The sequence below is a fragment of the Mesoplodon densirostris genome, chromosome 20 (genome assembly GCF_025265405.1).
Source record: "Mesoplodon densirostris isolate mMesDen1 chromosome 20, mMesDen1 primary haplotype, whole genome shotgun sequence".
NCBI classification, from domain to species: domain Eukaryota; kingdom Metazoa; phylum Chordata; class Mammalia; order Artiodactyla; family Ziphiidae; genus Mesoplodon; species Mesoplodon densirostris.
The window spans coordinates 21,233,551-21,253,187 of NC_082680.1; positions in this window are offsets into that span (position 1 = coordinate 21,233,551).

Below are 19,637 nucleotides of genomic sequence, written 5' to 3' on the forward strand. Positions count from 1 at the left end.
TTCAGCTAAACATACAGTGTTTCCAGTGTGAATCCATTAACACATGGATCATTCTAGCCTTCTCCCTTTGCTTATCTGTAATCTCTCATGCCAACAATGAGAAATCTGACTCCACTGTGGTCATTCATTTACTTAATTGTCAATTTCCAGCATGCAGGTATAGTAAATCTGAATTGTTCATCTGTACCCCTGTGGGAAACAACTTTATCAACTCAAGCACAAAGCTTGCTTTCAGTTTCTTTTGCCTTTGGTCTTACAGACTCCACTTACTTCCAAAGTTACTAGGGTCAACACCAATTTTCCCCAAGCCTGAAACCCCTTCATGGGTTGTTTTCCACATTTACAATTATAGTTAACTTGTTTCCTCACATTCTGCATTCCATCTCTGGGATCCCCAATCTCCAGATGATTTTTTTGAATTTGCATACATTGAGGTTCATGCTTTAGTATTAAAATAATGTTTTAAATTACCTAACATCTAGCAAAACTGATAAACTATGGCCTACCTTGTGTCAGGCCCTATAACAATGTCATTCAGTGGGGCTTTATCTTGTAGTCTCCTCGGAACAGCCCTGATGTGTCCCTGCATAATCAAGGCCCAGGCACCCCGGTCTAGGAAGCACGGACTACGGAAACTGCCTTGTGATATTTATGGCCATATCTCTAAAATTCTAGGATTCCTTAGATTTGTGTAACCACATTTCTCTTAGCGGTTCCAGAATCTGCAAAACATGATCTATTTGGAGAACTGCATTTACATAAAGTTAGAATTTTTTTTCTTGCTGCTCTTTTGCTCCTAGGAAGAAAGTAATTTAAACTGCAGGGGAGAATAATAACTACTGAAGTCAATACTAGCTTTTGTCTAGAACAAATGCCATCAGTGCAACTTAAATTATAATCCCCTTTGTCAATCTGGGTTTGCTGAAGACAACAATTAAGTTGCTCTGCACTCACAAGCGATCTGCTATATTGTTTTTTTATGGGCTTTATTTGTTGCACCAACCACATTATCCAAACAGCATGTGCAAAATTATGCCAATAAAGGAAGGAAAGGCAATGGTTGTGTGTTGCTGTTATTGTTGGGTGGGGGTGAGGGATAGGACTGGCTGGAATTAGCACATTAACAAATAAATTGTTGTCCTGAAGGACTTTCATGCTTTGTAAATCTTTCCAACTTCATTTTACCTAACTCCCAGGATGATCATCCACCACATGATGGTATAAGGTTGTCCCCAATGGGGAATATTTATTTCTAATGCTGCCATGACAGGTTGAGGACTTGGTAGGAGTGATGCTCTGGAGTTGTATGATTGAGCTGAAAAGTTTAAGAAAAATATACTTAAAATCGTAAATTTATGTAGTGAGGCACTGGACTGTATCTTTTTTTTTGGTTTGTTTAAGCTACTATTTTTTTTAACATCTTTATTGGAGTATAATTGCTTTACAATGGTGTGTTAGTTTCTGCTTTATAACAAAGTGAATCAGTTATACATATACATATGTTCCCATATCTCTTCCCTCTTGCTGGACTGTATCTTTTGATGTGCAGAATACTGCCCCACTGAGAGATTGCAAGCATCCCTGGGGGTGGAGCCTCCCCTGTGGTAGGAGGGACTGCTGGGTGGGACTTTTCTGCATGTTAGTTATAGATCAAACAGCCACCTGTTGTGCAATGGGAAACTTGGAACCCAGAGAAGGAATCTAGAAGCAGATGCTTCAGGTTGAGATGTCCTTTGGCGCTTAGCAATGTTGATTAGGTATAATAACAGAACTCCACGTCTGAAGAGATAGAAAAAGGTTTCCCCCAAACTTTCCAGAATACTATTTTTGTTCACGGAAGGTAAGCATACTTTGTCATCCAAACACTTGATTTTGAATGACTGGGAGGAAGAACCAGCTTAGTCAGGAAGGACAAGCTTACCTGAACTTCTGTTCACTTCAGGCTGGAGGAAGGGCTGAGAAAAGGAGTGGCTGGGCTGCGTCATGCAGCCTGGACTGTTGTCACGGCCCCCACGAGTTGTGATTTCAGGTGAAATGTGCCTGACGTTGGGAGGGTTCTCAGGACTCCCATGATCGCCATGCCCAAGCTCTGAGGGTCAGACTCTACCTGCTTAAGACAAGGGTGGGATTTCACCCAAAGGGAAGAAATAATGATCTCTTATCCCAGAGGAGGAGGAGGCTGGGTTTGGACTAGGCTGGGAAGATTCTTCTCTTTTTTCTGGTCACCGAGTTGGGCTTGGACTCTGAACTGTGGAGGTGGGGATGGTGCCAGGGGAGGCCCATGGTACCTAGACCGGGGTGCAGAGGTTGGGTCTGAGCCTGAAATCCTGACAGTATCCAACTCTAGAAGCAGTTGTGAATTTCACCGAGCTTATAACCAAGTCTTCTGTAAAGTTTCATGAAAAACCTGATCTCAGATGTACTATGTACAGATGTATTGCAGGGGTTAAGGAGAATCAGACCCCCTCTTGGAGGCTGGAGAAAAGGATGCTATGAGGACAGAGATGCATGGCCCAGTAGAGTTGCACTCTTATATAAGAAGCAGCAGCAGAAGGCTGCAGGCCAAGAAGCATGAAAAAAGCAGCCCCCTAAACTTACCCTGAGAACATATGTGATGGCACCTTGAGAAACCTCAGATTAGCTGGGAGGCATGGGGTGAGGGTGTATGTGAGTGTTGGGGAGTGGGGGCTACATCTGAGTAACTAAATCCAGAGGGGCTCATGCAGTAATGTCTTGGGAGGGCAAAGATGGGAACCTAATTTCAGTTCAAGGTCACAGTTTGGAAATGTGAAAGACACAGAAGTCCCACTTAGTTTTCTTCAGCTCCTAAGCATGTTTCTATGAATTTTATCCCATGAAAGGAATGCTACTGCACATCAGAAACAAATTCAGTGGCTAATTTGAAAAAGCAGTTATTTAAAAATAGAACAATATTTCAAACATTTTAAGCTAACGGCAGCACATGGGAGTCACATTGCCCCCTTTCTCTTCTTCCCATAACTCCGACGTATGTGCTTTCTTGTGCACACAAGTTCACTCTTCTCTCTCAAACATCCCTAGCACAAGTGGAGGACTTACGTTCTTTACAATCCTAAAACCTTCGATTATAACCCACGCTAACATAACAAAGGTAATAAAATGTGGAAGCTTGCCAAACATTTGTAGAGTACTGTGCCGTTCACAAAGCGCTTCAGAAATATTTTATCTCATTGGAATAACACTTTCTTGCCAGCGTAGCTGTGTAGGTTTCTTTCCATTTTATATATTTATTTATTTATTATTTATGTTTAAGCAACAACTTTTTTTTTTTTTTTTTTTTTTTTTTTTGCGGTACGCGGGCCTCTCCACTGTCGTGGCCTCTCCCGTTGCGGAGCACAGGCTCCGGACGCGCAGGCTCAGCGGCCATGGCTCACGGGCCCAGCCGCTCCGTGGCATGTGGGATCTTCCCGGACCAGGGCACGAACCCGTGTCCCCTGCATCGGCAGGCAGACTCTCAACCACTGCGCCCCCAGGGAAGGCCAACAACTCATTTTTAAAGACTGGGCAGACATGAGCTCCCACTAGCTTTCCAGACTCAGCACACGGGAAAACAATGTTCAATGTCCTTTTTTGGTATCACATCCTCGATCTCTAAACAAATACATGAAGTGGGTCTCTAAACTCTGAGTGGAAGTAAGCTAATCATTGACGTTCGAGGCACTTTGCTACTTGACACACTTAAACAAAAAATGCCCAGCCGCTCTGCAAACTAAGTTTCTATTCTGGAGAAGAATTATCCCCTTAAGGGGCCCACACAGCTCTGCTGAGGTTCCTGGTAGACTGTGACCTGTCTGCTTGTTTTTTTTTCCAGCATCCCTTGGAGTACCCTGCTCAGAGACTGGCACAAAGGGAGTGGGTATCGTTGTTGAACAGGAAAAAATAAGGTAATTGCCACCAAAGGAACACTCCCTCAGTCCCAAGCCTTTGCTAACAAGTGACAGATTGAATCCTCTTAACTACCATGTGATGTATTGATTATAACCCTATTTCACAGGTGAAGAAACTGAGGCTGTGATAATGTGATATAATAAGAAATATATATTTGGTCTTTGTCCTCGGTTCCTGGCACAGAGATCCTACAATCCTTGTAATTTCCTGAGCAATAGGGGTGATAAAGAGCATATTTTGTTATCATATTTGTTGTAGTCCTCAGTTCCTGACACAAGGGCTTCTAAGCTTTTGGGATCTCTGGAGTGATAAGAATGTCATTCTGTATGCTAATGAGATGACTGGTGGCTGGGGTCCTCTAAAGAGCCTCAGGATGGGGGCTGGTCACTGGAAAGACCACAATGAGAGGATCGGAACTTTCCTCCCCACCCCCTGACTTCCGGGTAGAGGGGAGGAGCTGGAGACTGAGGTAATCACCAATGGCCGTGATTTGATCAATCGTGCCTATGTAATGAAACCTCCATAAAAAGCCCTAAACTGCTTGGGGCGGGGGTTTGGGGTGATTTAAAGAGTTCCTGGTTGGTAAACCGATTGAGGTGCCGGGAGGGTGGTATGCCCACATACCTTGTCCTGTGCATCTCATCCATTGACTGTTCTAAGTTGTATCCTTTATAAGAAGCTGGTAATAATAAGTAAAGCTTCTTCCTGAGTTCTGTGAGCTGATCTAGCAAATTACCAAACCCGAGGAGAGGATGGTGGGAATCCCCGATTTACAGCCAGTGGGTCAGAAGTATGAGAGGTCCAGAACTTACACTTGGTGTCTGAAGTTTTGTGGGACTGAACCCTCAGCTTGTGGGATCCGATGCTAACTCTGGGAAGCTAGTGTCATAACTGAGTTAAATTGTAGGACACAGTTGGTGTCCAGAGACTTGGAGAATTGCTTGGTGTGGAAAACCCACGCTTGGATATCACAACTGTTATGAGTAAAAATGGTTTATAGAGGCTCAGAGAGATTAACTTGTCTAACTCCACACAGCCTGAGAGTGTAAAAGCTGGGATTTGAACCGAATTCCTCAGATTTTAATTCTGTAATACCATGTTGTCTACTGTTTTATCTGTTTAACTTCTGGAACATTCTTATTAATCCTGGTGCTGATAAAAAGTGTATTTCATGAGAAACCCACAGTGGCACTTCAAAATGAACATTTTTGTAATCTTTACGAGAGAAAAACAAAGCATAAATACACCACTGAATGTCACAGTGAGTGGCTGAAGTGCTACATCTGGAAATTAAGTCTCTGGTCCCAGGTTCACTATGGACTAAAAATATTAATTCTGATAAAATAGGTGGTCTCTCACTTTTGCTTATTTTGTTTTACTCTTTCAAAACATAAGCAACTCATTATCTGTGTTTTTGCTTATGAGATTATATTAAACTTCAGGAAACCACATTGTTCACTTCAGTGGAACCAGCTGGGGAAAAGGCATGATAAAAGTTAGAAGGATCGCTCCTGCTAACAATAATTCCACCACCAGCAGCAAAACCAACAGCAGAATCATCACCACTACCCTACCACCAGTAAGACCACCACCACCATCACCATCAGCATTAGGTTTTCTTGGGACAAGACAGAAGGGGTCGATTTCTCTTCCTTATGTGGATATCACATTTATGACTTCCCTTTCACTAAAAAGTTATGTCCCATCACTATCCAAGCCTATTCAGACTTCAAACATTGAAACATGATTTTGACAGGATACAGCGTTTTAGTAAGTAAAAACAAAGAACTAAGCCACATTAATGGCAGGGGTAGTTTACAAACTCTTTTTGATCAGTCAGATTCTTTTCATCATTTATATAGAAGTGGTCAAATTTCAAAAATGTCTTTGAAGTAAGTTTGAATATACGCTTTTTCTGACTTACCCCCACTCCTCCGAAAACGCGCGCGCACACGCACACACACACACTCATGTGATTCTATAATAACATTTAGCTCTTCCTTATGAATTTATATTATACAAATACAAATGTCCCTCGCACTACTTGTCTTTCGAGGCCCTAGATTAACCCACTGTATGACTAATAAACAGGGGATCAGACTTTGCTCTCTGCACAGCGTAGTTTCTAATCTATAGTGACCTGTGTTATGAGCACAATCCCTATGTTTAAAAACTGTAACAAGTAGATATGACTAAGATTAATTTTCTTAATCAACCAATTAGATTTTGAGCACACAAACAGATACTTTCCTTTTCTAGATATCAGTATAAAATCTATTAAGAATCTATCTGAAACTGTTCTCAAAGTCTATGACATCTCTTATTTTATGATGGTAAACTCTCCCTATTCAAAATGGATTTCAGTTTTGAAAAAGGCCTCATTCAGAGGCAGGCTGTTGAGTAAAGGGAATAACCAAACTGAGTATGAAACTGTTTTTTGGTTAAAAACAAGCTTTTACTAAAATGTAATACAGTGATTCTGAGTGGGTAAGTAAAAATTCTGGGGATGGTGTATGTGTTGGTTATTTTGAAAATGCATTCTGAGATGGCAGATTGAAAAAAAATCCTTGATTTCATTAAATAAACAGTAAAAAAAATTTCAACTTAAGTTTAAACTTTCTTGGATGGCATGATAAGTGTGGTGGGGTTTAGGACAGAGGATAGCTGATGGTCTTTAAAGTTTTTTTTCACATGTCAAAAAGATGTATGAAAGGTTAAAAAACGTTGTAAGAAGACTTTTTTTCTTGTGTGGCTTCTAACTTGATTTTAAAAGAAATTTACAAAATAGGACTCCAGAAATATTTTGAGAAACGGCCTCTGCAATGAAATAGAGATATAATCTTCTTAGGGCAACTGTTTTGAAGGTTAATTCTCATTTTAATATTAAAGTTCTAGTATACTCACTTAAAAAATTAGATTAGGGGCTTCCCTGGTGGCGCAGTGGTTGAGAGTCCACCTGCCGATGTAGGGGACACGGGTTCGTGCCCCGGTCCTGGAAGATCCCACATGCCACGGAGCGGCTAGGCCCGTGAGCTATGGCCACTGAGCCTGCGCATCCAAAGCCTGTGCTCCGCAACGGGAGAGGCCACAACAGTGAGCGGCCCGTGTACCGCAAAAAAAAAAAAAAAATTAGATTAATACTTGATAGTCATCTTTCTTATCCAGCTGTCTCCCCCAGGAGTTGAAGGGCTTTGCAGATTTTAGACTACAATTTTCCACAATCCTTATGAAAAAATAGCAAGTTATATGATGTATATAGGTTCTCAGGTTCTCTGAAATTTCAGGTGGCAGAGAAATACCAAATGTAATTTACCACCGTTTAGTTGTTTTTTATTGTTGGTGTTTTTTGCCAATATATGGTCCCAGGTGCTATGGTTGTAAGACTGCGATTCTGTAACTTCTGTTGACATATCTAAGTGAGCTCGTGATTTCTTCCTAAGGAAAGTGGATCTCGGAACCCCCTTTGCAGGCTTTTCCTGGTCAGATGGAATCAGCTGGTGTTATCAATCACCATAAAAAACATTGTGATAGAATCTGGATAAAGAAAGACACATATGCTGGCTCCTACTCTGTAGTTTCTCTACTGTCTAATCTGAGAGGCAGGATGGGCACCCAGGTGTGACGTGTTACCACACCCCAAACGGAGAGAGCAATGTATTTCCTGCTCAGCACAACTCCCCTATTCTGGACGTACAGGTTTCACCAATGTCCAATTTCTTAGACAAGAAAATAGCTGGTCCAGTGTAGGTTCACTAGTGATCAGTGTTTCTAAAATCTAAGACCCTTTGTTTCAGCCCCATGTGGCAGTCTTGCATCCCCCCAGGCAGCTGTGCATTCATGGGAATCCACTGAAGTCATTTGTCGGGAAGGAATTCCCTGATTGGGCTTGGAACATGATGCAGCTATTTTTAGGGCTTCAGCTGGTGTCCTTACCAGTTCCACATGATCTAGAAGTTGCTCCACTTCCTTCTATTGAGATAATTTGGGAAATGAGTGTTAGATGGAATTTCAGTCTCTGTATCTATCATTACTGCTGCTTTAAAACAAACAAGTTCTTAGAATTCTTTCCACCAACCGGAAAAAATCTAGTTGCCGCTTCAGGTTTGAGTGCCTTAGGAAATTATGGGAAAAATCAATTAAAGTGAGTTGAGAATCTTGGGCCTCTATCACTATACGAATAAGTCAAAGAAGGAGCCTCACTTGGGACCAGCTTGCCAGGTAATTTTCACACTGGACTCTGCTGAGCATCACTGTAAAGGATGACAGATTGTGAGATGGTAGGGCAGGGTCACATCCTCTACATCTCCTGGGGTGCTTGTTAAGATTTAGACTCTCAGACTTCACCCAGATCTTCTGATCAGGCTCCTCAGGGGTTAAAACCAATAACCTGCATTTCTTATGGACTCCCAGGTGACTCTTAAACACACGCAAAAGCTTCAGAACCACTGCTGACTGTCCATAGATTTAGGAGCTGGAAATTGGGGTTCTGGGCTGCCCCCATCCCCATTCCACATTCATCTACTTTACACACGGGAAGCAACACTTCTGTGGCCAAAAAATTTAAGAAGTTAGAAATAACTATTCCAGTGTAAACATCTGAAAAAGACCTTCTCCTGCTTATTTTCACTGATGATTTCTTTCTAGTTAGAATACAAATGAATGCATAAGAAAGTGATTTTGTCCAGAAAACTTCAGGATATAGAAAGCCACTTACTTCATCTACCACAAGGACCCAGTTCTGCATCTCCAGCTGCAACTGATCTGTAGGATTCGGGAGACTCCCAGGAGTGTTGGGCCAGGATGTCTGGGATTAATGGCCGGCCACCATTGCACATCCAGGACCCTACTCCCCCGTCCACTTCTCAAATTTGGCCTTCAGCCCAAGAGCTTCTCATTGCAAAGTTTAAGAATGTGACATATACAAACATGATCACAGAATGCATTCCATTTGCTGGCTTTTGGGTCACACAGAATGAAGACATTAAGAACATGTTAATATGGTTGCTTGTAAGACAATTTTGTGGGTTTTGCTGTCCTAAATACCTGAAGTAACTCTTGCTTATTGTGTCAAATTTAGCAAGAAATCTAGAAGATGAAAGGAAGTAGTGGAACTAAAACTTCCAAATTTTAACTCATATAATGTACCATTGAGTTTCACATGTTATGAAAACTTATTACTATGATTCAGATAAGTTTGGTAGGGTAAAAACTTCAAATCCATAAAAATACAGTACATGGTAACTCACAAATGTTAATTAATTTATTAAGCATCTATTATATACAAAGCTCCATTCTATATATTTTGTGAGAACTACAAAGGGGACAATATATATATATATATTTTTTTTTTTTTTTTTTTTTTTGCGGTATGCGGGCCTCTCACTGTTGTGGCCTCCCCCGTTGCGGAGCACAGGCTCCGGACGCGCAGGCTCCGGACGCTCAGGCTCAGCGGCCATGGCTCACGGGCCCAGCCGCTCCGCGGCATATGGGATCCTCCCAGACCGGGGCACGAACCCGTATCCCCTGCATCGGCAGGCGGACTCTCAACCACTTGCGCCACCAGGGAGGCCCAGGGGACAATATATTGATTCAGGCTTTCAAGGAATGTACGATTGAACAGAGTGTAAAGGAGAGGAGTAATGCTCATATAAGACTGTAGCAAATGCAAGGACTAGAGCTCTGTCGTTATATATGAGAGAAGGGAAGGTCTGAGTGCTTCGGTTAAGCTGTTTTACTTTCACAAAGGTATCCTTTTTAAAGATGGTACCTTTTGCCATGGATTCTTTGCTGTATTTGTGTGTGTGTGTGTGTGTGTGTGTCTTCCTCTGAGTATTTATTTCTGTATGTTTTGGCTCTGGCTTTTATTTTACAGGTTATTAAAAGAGTACATATGCACTAGAATGTTGAAAAGTTAACTTAGGGCTTCCCTGGTGGCGCAGTGGCTGGGATTCCGCCTGCCGATGCAGGAGACACGGGTTCGTGCCCCGGTCCGGGAGGATCTCACATTGCCGCGGAGCGGCTGGGCCCGTGAGCCATGGCCGCTGAGCCTGTGCGTCCGGGGCCTGTGCTCCGCAACAGGAGAGGCCACAGCAGTGAGAGGCCCGCGTACCACAAAAAAAAGTTAACTTAGAGGCAATTACTATTGTCAGTTTCCTATATATCTTTTAGAGATATCCTATGAAAATATAAGCATAATGTATGTACACATTCTTTTCTAATCCCTCCTTTTTAAAAAGCAATAAATATTAGCACATGATATGTACCATTTTTGCTTTTACCTTGGAGATTATTTCCAAGAAATACATATATAGTTATTGCACTTTAAAAATGGCTGCAGAGGGCTTCCCTGGTGGCGCAGTGGTTGAGAATCTGCCTGCCAATGCAGGGGACATGGGTTCGAGCCCCGGTCCGGGAAGATCCCACATGCTGCGGAGCAACTAGGCCCGTGAGCCACAACTGCTGAGCCTGCGCGTCTGGAGCCTGTGCTCCGCAACAAGAGAGGCCGCGATAGTGAGAGGCCCGCGCACTGCGATGAGGAGTGGCTCCTGCTTGCCACAACTAGAGAAAGCCCTCGCACAGAAACGAATACCCAATACAGCAAAAATTAATTAATTAATTAAAAAAAAAAAAACTCCTAAAAAAAAAAAATGGCTGCAGAGTATTGTATTATCTGAATTGTATTCATAGTATTCTATTATCCGTAATTTTTTTTTTTTTTTTTTTTTTTTTTTTTTGCGGTATGTGGGCCTCTCACTGTTGTGGCCTCCCCCGTTGCGGAGCACAGGCTCCGGATGCGCAGGCCCAGCGGCCATGGCTCACGGGCCCAGCCGCTCCGCGGCACATGGGATCCTCCCAGACCGGGGCACAAACCCGTATCCCCTGCATCGGCAGGCGGACTCTCAACCACTGCGCCACCAGGGAGGCCCTATCCGTAATTATTTTAACTAATTCTCTACTAATAGTCATTTATAAAGTTTCCAGTTTGTTACTGTTTCAAAAATTTCTAGAAGTAGGATTGTGGAATATATGCATTGTATTCCTTTAATGGTTACCTTGGAAAGTTTTAATATGAATGTAAAGTCTAAAGTTAATGAATACCTTTACCATCCACCCAAACAATCCAATGTGTAGACACCTTAACTCCAATCACCTCCTCCTTACTTCTATACCATTGCTGTATTTTAGTTTTATCTTTTTTGTTTAACTCTGAAAGTATATTATTATTGTTTTTTTCCACATCAAAAGTTTGTTTATGTATACCCACAATTTTACATATTTCCTTACTCACCATTCTTTCTTTCATCCCAGACCTTTCGTCTAGGATTAGTTTCTTTCTATGTGAAATGCTTATTTGGAAGTTCTTAAAGCCAGGGTCTGTTAGTTGGAACCTCTATTAGTTTTTATTTACCATAAAATATCTTTATTTCATCCTCATATTTGAATGATAGATTTGTGGGTATAAAATTTTAGTTTTTGAGTTATCTTTTTCTCAGCATATTGAAAATATTATTCCACTATATTCTGATTTTCATTATTGCTGCTAAGAAGTCAGCTGCCAGTATAATTGTTACCCCTTTGCAGATGATTCTTCTTTTCTGGCTGCTTTTAAGATCCTCTTATTATGTTTTTTCTGCAGTTTCATTATGATGTGTATAGTTGTGGATCTTAAAAAACTTAATCTTTGAAAGATTCATCTTTCAAATATGAGAATTTGAATCTTTTGACAGTAACAGAAAATTCTTAGCCATTTTCATTTTGAATATTGCCTCTTCTCCATTCTCTTTATTACATCCCTCTGAAAATCTGATTGTAATTTTGGGATTCTGAAACTCACTCTATGCTACAAGATTCTTAATATCTTTCTAATTTTCAGCACTTCATTTTCTCTCTCTGCTGCATTAGTGTAATTTCTGCTGAACCATTTTCCATTTCAGTGAATCAGTCTTAAACTGTGCCTGTTGTGTAGCCTGAAAATTGAGCTTTGACTTTCAATCACTATATTTTTGTTTTTAGACATTCTTTTGGATTCTTTTTGAATTTTCTTGATTGATTTTATAATCTCTCATTTGTGACTCCTGTTTATGTGTTTGTTGTAGTGCTGACTATGGACTCATGTTCCTTGGAACTTTATCTGTAGCAGTCTTTGAAGCCTTAGTTGAAAGTAATTTCCTTCAAAGGTAATATGCATTTACTTCTACCTTGCACAGCAGGGCACTACCCACCAGAGTCTATTTTAAAATCAGTTCTAGATTTGAAGTAGTGTGAATTTGGGCTGAATATTCCCATGAAAACTAGATTATGGTTATGAATTCTCAGGAGAGAGATTTTTCCCTTCAACCAGCTCCAAGGTTGAGAGACACAAGTACTTTTGAATGGTCCCTTCTGTGGGTTCTTAGGTTCGTCTGCTGTTCCTAGATTACTCATGGGTTTTCCTTTCAGACTCCCCCCTTTGGCTGCATATGAGGATTTGTCTTATGCCTCACAGTTTGCACAGTTGTCAAAAACAGGAGCTCACAATAATCATGATTTAAAAGATTTCCCCAGAGCAAAAGCCAGATTCAGTGCTTAGTTACCTATATATATTTCTCCTTTTAATTAACTTTTACCCTCCATTGATTTTCTTTTCTCTCTTGTTTATGAGTGCATTTATAAAGAGGTTTATTTTTTTAAATAAAAACAGCATCTATCTTTGTTGTTTTCGGTGGAAGAGCAGATCCGGCTATCTCTCTAAAATTATGTCAAGAAACAGCAGCCCATAAAATTCTCAAGAGCTGAGCTTCAGTTCCTTCCCACAGACACTTCAGTTCTTGTCTCTCTGAGGCATACACTAAGATCACGATAATGGGGGCAGTTACAGTGCAGTGCAGTGGGGAGGCTGGTGCCTTTCTGATGGAAAAGTGAGGGCTTTCACCTCTGCTGTAGCAGCAGGACTGCACTGGCCCTACATTCCTCTGCTCGCCCAGGTCAGGGGGATGTTGTGTGCGTTCCTCTTACTCCAAACATTTCTGGCACCACCAAAGTTTCTCACCTGATACTAATTGTATGACCAACTTTGAAGAAAGTATTAACCTCAAGTTGAATGACTATATCGATCTGTGTTTATAGCGCTGGGGTTACAGGCATAATCTGGTGAGTTTTCCGAGAGTGGATTTGTCTGCTCCTGTTGCCATAACAAAATACCACAGACCGGGTGGCTTGAACAACAGAAATTTATTTTCTTGTGGTTCTGGAGGCTGGAAGTCCCAGATCAAGGTCTGGCAGGGTTGGTTCCTGGTGAGAACTCTCTTCCCGGCTTGCAGATGGATGTCATCTTGCTGTGTGCTCACATGGTCTTTCTGAGGTGCAGGCTTGGGGGAAGAGAGAGATAGAGAGAGGGAGACTGAGGGGCAGAGAGAGAGGGCTCTCTTCTCTCTCTTCTTATAAGGACACCAAACCTATCTAATCCAATTGGATTAGGGATCCACAGTTATGACCTCATTTAACCTTAATTACTTCCTTAGAGGCCCAACTCCAAATACAGCCACTCTGGGGGGTTAGGACTTCAGCATATGAATTTGAGGGGGGGGACACAAACATTCAGTTTGTGAATGAACTCACCTATATGAATGTTGGGTGTTAGAGGACTATTACAAGTTACAATCCGAGGCAGTGACAGCCAGTTTTAGCCCTTGGAGGGCTTTGCTCTGATGTTTACCTGCTTGGTGATACACTAGGCCTGTGTTTCGAAGCAGGGTGTTTAAATCTCAAAGGGGTGGACAGTACATTAGGAGAAAGAATAAAATATTAGAGCCTGTTTATTTCATCTTATCGTTTTGCAATTTATTTTTGTGTTTTTTATATATACGGAAAGTATTTTACTACACTTATACATGTATGTAGTTTATATAATCATAAATGTACTCATAACAACATGTCTAGAATAATTACTGAGGGGTAGGGAATCACAAAGGCCCAGGGATCACTTGCAAGGAAGGAAGATAGCCCTTTTCAAGGTATAGGAATCCATGAACACAGTTAGGATATAAAACTCGATAATAAGAATAGATCACAAGAAAAAAATCATCAGAGAAGTAGAGACTGTTGATAGAAGGAATGAGAAGGATTAACCATGCCACCCCAACCCAGGAGGAAAGGAAAAGAAAAATGAGAATGAAGAAAGTATTGTTATTATTTCCCAGTAGCTTTTAGCTGTCTCTGCTATGTTTGCCCTACTGATTCTTTTATTGTTGTTGTTAAAGATTTTTCTCTTTTTAAAATAATTAATTAATTAATTTTTGGCTGCGTTGTGTCTTCTTTGCTGCGTGCGGGCTTTCTCTAGTTGCCGTGAGTGAGGGCTGGCCTTCGTTGTGGTGCGCGGGCTTCTCATTGCGGTGGCTTCTCTTGTTGCGGAGCACGGGCTCTAGGCACGCGGGCTTCAGTAGTTATGGCACGCAGGCTCAGTAGTTGTGGCTCACGGGCTTAGTTGCTCTGTGGCATGTGGGATCTTCCCGGACCAGGGCTCGAACCCATGTCCCCTGCATTGGCAGGTGGATTCTTAACCACTGCACCACCAGGGAAGTCCTGCCCTACTGATTCTTTTTTTTTTTTTTTTGCGGTACGCGGGCCTCTCACTGTTGTGGCCTCTCCCGTTGGGGAGCACAGGCTCCGGACGCGCAGGCTCAGCAGCCATGGCTCACGGGCCCAGCCGCTCCGCATCATGTGGGATCTTCCCGGACCGGGGCACGAACCCGTGTCCCCTGCATCGGCAGGCGGACTCTCAACCACTGCGCCACCAGGGAAGCCCCCTACTGATTCTTAATAATCCCATTGGTGGCGTGACTCCAGCTAACCACAAGTGATAATCATGTAAGCGTTTGCCCTCACAGAGTACCATGATTTCTTGCAGAGGGCTCTGAGTTGCTCACAGAGTTTATCCTGAACCATCTCTGTGTTTCCTTCATAGAAAGAACAATGTTTGGCCTTGACCCAAACATCCTCTCTGCTGATTGATTCGAGAATTGAAAAGCAGAGTTAACTGCACTTCACCAGTACTCTTGAGGTGCAGGAAAGCGCATTAACTTGTTTTCTTTGAGAAGGTATTTTAACACTTGATGTGTTGGATTCCCTTCTGAAAATGGAAAAACCCGTCAGGGGATTGGCTACTGTTCAGTAATGGGTGAGGAGGAGTCCTCTATGGGGTTATAAAGAGGCCCAGAGCTTCGGTCCTTTCCTACCTGGCCCCCACAAGGATGTAGAGTTTTATGTGCAGCCCCCAAATTGCCTGAAAATCAGAGTGGCCGCTTCTACTCAGATCCCAGTCAGTGCTTGTCTCTCGGAGGCAAAAACACAGGCGCCCATGCACAAAGAACAAATGTCCTTGTTGGCACCAGGCGTTTGCAGAGAATCTGAGCTGGATAAAGGGGAGGGGAAGATTTTCCGTGTCTCATGATAGAGAGTCAGTGTGCATGCCCGGGGCCAGCGTGGAGGCAGGATGGGTCTAACTCAATGAGTTTATTCTCTGCTAGGTGTTGAAGGTACAGAAACACATAATGCAGTTTCCCTTCCAGGAAGAGTTCACACATAGTACAGGGCTCAGTAATTTGCCTAAAATTTTATGCCAAATTATGTGTGCGTTTGGATATAAGCATTTGTTTTTTCTGGGGATGTACTTCATAGATTGCAAAAAGGTTTGTGACCCCCCAAAATGTTAAGAATGATTGTTCTACACAAATGCTTTTTCTTGGGCATGTTTTCATTCAAAAAGGATGTTAGTTCTTAGAATTAGATAGAAGCATCCAGGGCACAGAGAGGGAGATATATAGAGTTGGCAACACCTTTTCAGAGGTCAGGTCCTCTAACTCTTACCCTGCTGCTGAAGGGCCTGATAAAACACTTCCAGGCAGATTGAGCTGGTGGTGTTGGTGGTGGGAGATTCTGTTTTTTAAAGACTTCTAGGCTTTTATCTGTTTTTTGACATTCACATGGATGATGGATAGATTTCTCATCAAGATCAAAATTTGTTAAATCCCAGCATAAGCACTTTGAGTAGAGGGAGATGGTTCCATCATAATATTTTTAAACTTTTCTTTTCCTATACATCTTCAAGGAAGACAGATCTATAACAAAAATAATGTGTGTGGCAGGGTGTTTGTTGATTAGTGAGAAGCTGTCATTTTAGTGTTTAAGGGCACAGACCCTGGAGCCAGCCTGCCTGGGTTCAAGTCCCAGCTCCTCCAATTTGTCACTACTTAATCTCAGTTTCCTCGTCTGCAAAATGGGAATAATAACAGTATCCGCCTCGTTGGGTGGCAATGATTTGATGAGCTTATGTATGTGAAGACCTTAGAACAGTGCCTGATTGCTTATAAATGCTACCTTAGTGTTTGCTCACATTCTTAATGATACCTCCCCCTCCAATCCCTCTAGACCCTACCTCTGCTCTCCATTCAGTAACTAGATGGTGGTAGGTGATCACTGTCATAGGGAAGCAATGTGAAAGGAAAGATCAGAGGAAAAAGTCTCCTCATGGCCTTTGAGTTTCAGAAGAATAGGCTTTCAGGAAATGGAGACAGGACAGAGGTAACAGACTATCCATCTCAGATGAGTAGTCGGAAGGGCCCTCCCTTCACCCTCACATACACACTGGCTAGAAAAGGATGCCACAGACTGGAAGGAGAGTGAATTGGATCGGGGAGTTATGAGAGCTTAGATGCTGGGAGGTCCCTAAGAAAGGAGACCATGAGCCCTGGTTCCACGTCAAGTGTGAGGGATGCTGGAACCTAAAACCAACCCAAGAAAAAGAGAACAGAGTGAGCCCACGTCCTATTTCTTTAATGTTCTGGTGAAGTGACAATGACTCTATACTGTGACTTGGCAGATGTGGCCTTATAGAGTTCTCCAGGCCCCATCATGACCCCAACATGATTTCTTGGTCCCCAAGCGTGGCAGAGAGTACAGTAATGAGGCAGCCTCAGCGACCACCAGGGCGGACAGTGTTTGACATGAGATGGTGCTTCCCAGCAGGAACCAGGATGAATAGACGACACTGAGGGTGAAGACCAGGTCTGCCCTCACCCCCACACCACGTTAACCCCCTGGTGCTCAGGTGCCACACTCGGGAAAATGGAGGGGAGACTCACCCCACCATCTCAGGAAAAAAATGGAGCTTGAAATAAAAATTAAATCGAGTTATGAAAAATTCAGGATTGCTTTTTAGCACGTTCAAATTTGCAGACAGACTCATACCTACTCTTCCTGTTCCTTCGTGACTCAGTCATTGTCCTCATTCGGGGAAAGTGAACTAAGTTTTGGCTTGAAAGATTTAGTTCAATAGCCGAGTCAGCAGGGTGCATCTCCTCTGCCTGTCAAGACTGCACAACACTGAGAAGAGACAGGGAACTGGGGAGCAGTGGACCCCTGAGATCACAATCACAACACGTCAGGCTGGGGGAGGGAGTATCAGATGAGCAGGTGCTGGGAGCCTCCACTGGGAGGGACGGGGCAGGGGAGCATTGCTCTGAGGGCTGGACCTCTATGCAAGGCAGGGACTGTGGGAACATCCATACCCGGAAGATGGGAGTACTGTAAGCCTAGCTTCCTGTTCTGTTCCAGCCAGGATTCTTTACACGGCATTAATGGATGTCTGCTCTATTCCAGGCATTGTGTTGGATGCAGGGAACATTCCTGTGTGAATGAGAGGGGGTCTCTGCCCCCAGAGCGTCCATTTGTAATAGGGGCGGGGCAGGCACATGGCTGTTAGCGAGCCACCCGTAGTGGTCCCGCTCAGCCATTGGTCGGCCTCGCAGGGGGCCCCTCCCCCAAGCAACTGACCGTCAGTGAGAGACCCTTAGGGACCAACCGTTAGGGAGTGACCGTTAACAGTCCTGCTCCCCTGCTGGTCAGCCTCGTAGGGGGCCCCTCCCCCAAGCAACCGACCATTAGGGAGTGACCGTTAACAGTCCTGCTCGGCCGTTGGTCAGCCTCGCAGGCGGCCCCTCCCCCAAGCAACTGACCTTTAGGGAGAAACCCTTAGGGAGTGACCGTTAACAGTCCTGCTCAGCTGTTGGTCGGCCTCGCAGGGGGCCCCTCCCCCAAGCAACTGACCGTTAAGGAGTGACCGTTAACAGTCCTGCTCGGCCGTTGGTCGGCCTCGCAGGGGGCCCCTCCCCCAAGCAACTGACCTTTAGGGAGAAACCCTTAGGGAGTGACCGTTAACAGTCCTGCTCGGCCGTTGGTCGGCCTCGCAGGCGGCCCCTCCCCCAAGCAACTGACCTTTAGGGGGAAACCCTTAGGGAGTGACCGTTAACAGTCCTGCTCAGCTGTTGGTCGGCCTCGCAGGGGGCCCCTCCCCCAAGCAACTGACCGTTAAGGAGTGACCGTTAACAGTCCTGCTCGGCCGTTGGTCGGCCTCGCAGGGGGCCCCTCCCCCAAGCAACTGACCGTTAGGGAGAGACCCTTAGGGAGTGACCATTAACAATCCTGCTCGGCCGTTGGTCGGCCTCGCAGGGAGCCCCTCCCCCCAAGCGAGCGACCCTTAGCGAGCAAGTGTCAAGGAGCCACTGTTAGTAGGGAAGGACCCTTAGCGGGTAACCGTTAGTTAGCGAGTGAGCCTTAGCAGTCCTGCTCAGCCATTGGTTGGCATCGCAGTGAGCTCCTCCCCCTCCTCTTTCTCTGTGTAAAAAAACCCGGATTTGGACTGAGGGGAAGATGGTGTTTTGAGACACCAGTCGGCTATTTTCTCAGTCGGCTAGCTTTCCCGTTGAAGTCATTACTCCTTGCCTCAACAACTTGTCTCCCGACTTACTGGCCTGTCGTGCAGCGAGCAGAGCGTGCTTGGGCCGGGTAACACATTCCGGGCTCACAAAGACCTTTCCACGTTAAGTAGACAGTAGGTAAGGTGGGAGCGCAAGCTGGGGAGGGGAGTTTGTCCAATCTGAGAGCTCCAGAGCAATTCCTAGCAAACGGCTCCTACGCTGGGTCTTGGGAGGATGAATGGGTGTTCGTGAAGGGGACAGAGATGCAGCCGCGTCACGGGTGTGCAGGGCAGGAGCGGCAGAGGGCACGGAGCACAACGCATTCGGCACGTCTGCACTGTCGGCCCAAGTCACCGAGTGGAGACGTGAAGTCGGAGACGGAAGTTTGGGCCGAGTCACAGAGGGCCTTGGAGCTTAGTATCAGGACTTTAGCCTCAGTTCTGGAGCCAATGAGTAGCTGCTGACAGGTTTCTGGGCAGATGGCGCTATAGCCAGGTTTATATTTCACAAAGACGTGTCTGGGGCAAGTGGGAGAGAACTCAAAGGGTGGCCAGAATGTTAGTTAAGATTGTCTGCAGGCCCTCACTCACCACCCAGCTCCAGCAGGTCTGCAGATTGGACCACTGGCTCCACAGACCCATCACCAAGTCTTGCAAGTCTTGCTTGTAAAAGAAGGTCCGAAGGAGGTTTCCGACTAAATGGGAACAGTGCAGGATCAGACACCTGAGAGCTGAGGGCTGGTACTTACTCTGGTTTCTGATGAGTTAGAAGAGCAGCAGACACCTCCCCTTGGCGTCCAGACTCCTGCCTGTTCCCCCTCCGGCAACCTCAAGATCCAGATCCCCCACTTCCCTGACCTTGCTGCCGGGTGGGAGCTCCCAGTACCACACCCTCTAGCCATCCTTGTCTAGCTGCCCCCAACGCAGGGTGGAGATGCTATTCTTGGAATGAGGAAGCAGGCCATCTCGCCAGTGACTG